The following is a 4912-nucleotide window of genomic DNA, read 5'->3' on the forward strand; positions in this document are numbered from 1 at the left end:
TTAAGAACAAATCTGTGCGTACGAACGGTTCTTGCATGAGGCCCATTGATCCCACTGGACAGAAAGGACAGGGGATGGGACTGAGCGCACAGACCCAGAAAAAAACATGGAAGTCCTGCGTGCTGCAGTTCTGATGCACACATTTATGCTTTTAGTACTACTGCAATATCATTTAAAATATCAAAAGCAGCTAATTTAATTAATTTAATGGTGGTTTTGTGATGAAATTCTAATTTTGGACTGACATCAGTAAATGTGTCCCGCAACCTTAAGGAGACGAGGTGCTCTGCGTGTTCTGACCCACTACATGCTGGCACCAGAGCTGCTAAGCAGGAGAAAATAAAACAGGTATGATTTAAGTTTATTTAGCTCAGCAATGGTGGCCTGTTATGTCCAAAAAGGCACATGTTTAATGCAGTTGGTTCGGTTAGAGTCCGGTCTGTATTCACACCAGAAGCGAACTGAAGCAAACTGCACCAGAGTTCGTTTGGAAGCGGACTGAGACCACCTCAAAAGCAGGTCTTGGTCCAGTTGTTTGATCYGCACCAGAGTTTGCATAAATGTATTCACACCTGCACAAAAAGTCTGGACCAACGCTGGAAACAAACTCTGGTCTGTTTAAAGCAGAGCAAATTGTCAGGTGTGAATATGACCCAAAGCACAGTTTTCAATTAATTAACGCTTAAAAATGTAAACTTTCATGCAGACAGCTCTTTTTTGTGTTGTAATTTAGCTTCCAACCACTGGTTGGCAGCAGCCAGAGAGAGTATAATGCTAGCTCAAATGTTAGCATTGTGAGTAAACTTTAGCACTAACCATATATTGATGGCTGAATCTGAGTAGATTAGACATGGCACCCGCTGCTTTCAAAGCTAAGTAGGGTTGCCAACTGTCAATTTTTAGCCAGGATGTCCGTATTTTAGGCCAAATTGAAGTGTTCCTAACTGCCTGTTGAATAGTTTTTATAATATAACATCAGTTTGTCATGCAGACTTGGATTAACTGATTTCAGGCATTACAGGGGTGGCACATGCCAAGCCTAGAGCCTGATTGGCCACCCCAGGTACCACACCAGTTGGTGACAGGTCACTGAACATGACATCAAAAGATGCATAAGTAAATGAAGACACACAATTATTGTTTTGTGTATTACTTTAGACAATTATTGTAACAAGCTGTACAATTTTATAAATCATCAAATACCCAATGTGTTTCACTCGTAGATTTCCTGTATGATTGTGTTTGCAGAAAGTATTTTCAATTCATGATTCATATTGTTAATGTAAAGAGGAGGATATAATAAGCCTTGATGACTGCAAAAACATTAGGGTTTGCGTGTTTGTGTAAAAGAGAGATAGAGAAATGCGTGGGGGTAATGGAAACTGTCAATAAGGTATGCTCCATAGGTACCAGCTTTATTTGCATGTGCCCCCTTGAAAAAGCATTGACCACTCTTGAGTCACCCCTTCCATAAAAATCTAGTTCTGCCACGGTTTGTATTTGATTTGCAACAGATCCCTAAGGTTTTTTTTTTATTTTTTTCATTTTATTCCTTTTGAGGGATTAAACTTGTTTTAGGACTTGCAAGGTGAACGTTTCTGTTTTGAGAACAAATTTTGTCATAATTCTTTTTTGTTGTAAGTTATTAACATGATGATCATTGTATTTTTCTGACTTTTCTCCTTGATAAAACAGTGTCTTTGTAAAAATGTGTTTGAAATAAGATCAGTGTATTTTCTTAAAAAGTCTTCAGTCTGTACATATTATGTACACTGTATCAAAACTTTACTATTTGCCAAACTAGGGATATTTACACCAATACCTGTTCAGAACTACCTTACTGTGATCAATTGAACCTGCTGTATTGGATAGGCATGATTTATTTCAGTTTTTTTTCCCTGGAAACTAAAGACCTCAGCTTAGATTATGTGTTAATTCCCAATCTGCTCCTTTTGAGTTCTCCAGTTATTTATTTTTTGCAAAAATTTTTGACCTGATGGGAAACAGTCCTTAACTGTTCAGGCTTGATGGACGTAAATTAAATGCACTGTGGTGTAAACTGTTCTCAGCAGATATTGATTGTGTATTTGGTAAATTGCATACTGCATGTCTCCATCTGAGAACCGTGTTTAAACTTAAATATATTCGGGCAAACAGCATCAAAGTCCACTGGGAGGCCCACAAAACATTGTTCTACAGTACTTGTAATGGTGACTCAGGATACAGCCAATGTCCCCACATGGAAGGAGTTTTTTTTTTCACTTTTCCCAAGCTAAGATGCAGGCTAACAGCTAGATTCCAGCGATGGGATGAGCACAATGTCTGCACAAATATAAATTAAAAAAACTGTCATTTGGTCTTCACAGAGCTGATGTCTAAAGCCCTATTCTGATGGGATTAGTTTTATCTAGGGACCCCGTGTAATAAATAAATTACCCCCAACGTCTGTGTTTTATGTGGTGCATTCGCACGGGATAACCAAAGCCTGAGATTTTCCTGAAATTTACAGACATTTACCGAATGTGACATTGAAACCTGGTTAGTTGTTGTCTATTTAGTTGAACACGGCGTTGAACGGACATTAAAGAAAAAACAACAAACATCAAGTTCTCCACTTTTTCTGCTCTCCTCTTCTCCTGCTTACAGCAGACATTGTCATCTCCACGGCCGACAGACCCCCACCCCATCCCCACGCACAGGTACGAGTGGTACGGATTTTTAGCAAAAGTTATAGATTTTTGAGGCTCATTAGGTAAATGTCCGAAGGAGTTGACATATGAACACCTTCACAGCTGGCAAGAGTGCGCGCGCCAGCAAGCGCAAGCCTGCACTGCAGTACGGCCACTGCTCCACACTCAACATCAGCCAGAAGGCTACAAACAGAAAACAAAAAAAAAAGGGCACATATTCTTATCATACAGTGAGCCACCATTTGCATCTGATTTTGCTCCCACTCTTCAGACATTTTTTTTTTATTGTGCACGTACTGTGTCGGGTTTTTCCGGCCTGGGACCGAAAAGGTTTTCAATGCACTCCAATTCAGCCTCCATTCTTCACCAAAAGTAAATAAAAATGCACCTAGAAAACCAAAACCACCTAATTGCATATGGAATTCAGTGCATTCCTATCCAAATCACAGAGATGCCTATTTGAATTGGATTGGTATTATCACAGGACCTCGGAGTCCAGCAAATTATGGTAGGTAATTTGCGGGGGAATTTTTACTTTTACAAATTACTGACATGGCCGATTCTCACGGGATTAACAACACAGACAAACTCTTTAATTATTACAAATAGCATGGGGTCCCCAGGTAAAACTAATCCCGTCAGAATAGGACTTAAGACATAAAATGCTACTCAGTGAAAAAGTTTTGTTGCATCACTTGCAACTTCAACTCCTAACCGGGGTGCTTTTTATGTGTTATGTGTTTATGTGTGTCTTATATCTCTTTTCTTCTACTTTACCCTAAATTGTCACTAGGTATGAATGGAAAATTATGTTTGCCTGTAATGTAGGCCTGAGAGGGACAAGTGACTTGTTTAAAGTTTACCCAGTGACTGCTAGTAAGAGGAATTATCTCCCTGATCAGGAATAAACAGGTAAAGAAGATGGATTGATGGATGAACCTAAATCAATCTTAGGTTCATTTCTGTGTGTTGGTAATATTTTGACACCCTAACCAAGTATTTCAGCCTGTAAATATATTGTGTTAAAATACAAAACATTTCTTAAATTTCCAGTTTGAGAAGAATTTTTTTGTATTTAATTTGAAAACTATAAAAATTGTTTGCAAACACTGCTTGAAATTAGATGGTGAAGGCCAGGCCTTCTCTGACATCTGACGTGATGAAAGAACCACAGCCCTTATGCAGTGATCTGAATGGTTGGAGGCTGCTCATTAATATAGATGGGGTTTTTATAGAATGGCTGTTAGCTTAAATTATTCAGAGAGTTCAGGAAGACATATGTGCTAGCATAGCTAGCTGAACGTATAAAATGCCTACAGAAGAACAGATGAAGTATGGGAAGGTGCCGAGGATCTGGTCTGCGTGAAAAGAGGAATGGCACAGAGTCATGACAGGACTAAATCATGAGCTGTAATGCTGTCGAGAGTGTAGCATCAGCAGCCATATACACAAGCACAAACAACAAGGTGGCCACATTTAGACAGAAAAATAGCTTGCAGGACATGCTCAATATATTTTAAAAAAGGTTGGTTGGGGACAGTTTAGAAAGATTAAAAAAGTAATAAAAATATAAACGTAAGCAGGTAATCTTTTTTGGAATCAAATCTGTATTCTCCTCATAGGTGGCTGATTTTTAGTTTTTCAACATGAGTGTTGAATTGGTGGTTAGTGAAACTAACTTTTTGGTTATTTGTGCCCACCACTGAGTAGCAGGTATGCTATTGAAAAAAACATACTATTTTGCTTATTGCAATTTTTCAGCAGCAAATAATAGTCACTGTATTATTAATAGATCACAAACTTCAACTCTATTGCTTCCACAAATAATTTCTAAAATTAATAGCTTGATAAACCAACAAAAATACCTTTTACTGGTTGCACAAACTTTGTTTGTGTTTGTCTCTCTAGTTTTGATGTGCTATTGTTGGAATATTTATCTTTCCTCAGTAGGCTTCCATTATGTTGTCATGCTGTTTGTTAAGATTATTTGAGGTCCAGCAATAGACTGCTATTATGCAAAATGAGTTTCTTCCTGGGTGATTTAAATGTTTGTTGTACATTTGTCCTCATTTGAATTTCAATTATCAGATTCAAGTGCAGAGATGTTCTCCATCTGATATACGTTTGATGGAGCATGTCTACAAACTGCTCAACTAGCCAGTAATCACAGTTACCACACATCCATAATGCATGCTAAAATACTACTTGTCATCAATATATAC

The sequence above is a fragment of the Austrofundulus limnaeus genome, unplaced genomic scaffold, assembly GCF_001266775.1.
Source record: "Austrofundulus limnaeus strain Quisiro unplaced genomic scaffold, Austrofundulus_limnaeus-1.0 Scaffold41, whole genome shotgun sequence".
Classification (NCBI taxonomy): Eukaryota; Metazoa; Chordata; class Actinopteri; order Cyprinodontiformes; family Rivulidae; genus Austrofundulus; species Austrofundulus limnaeus.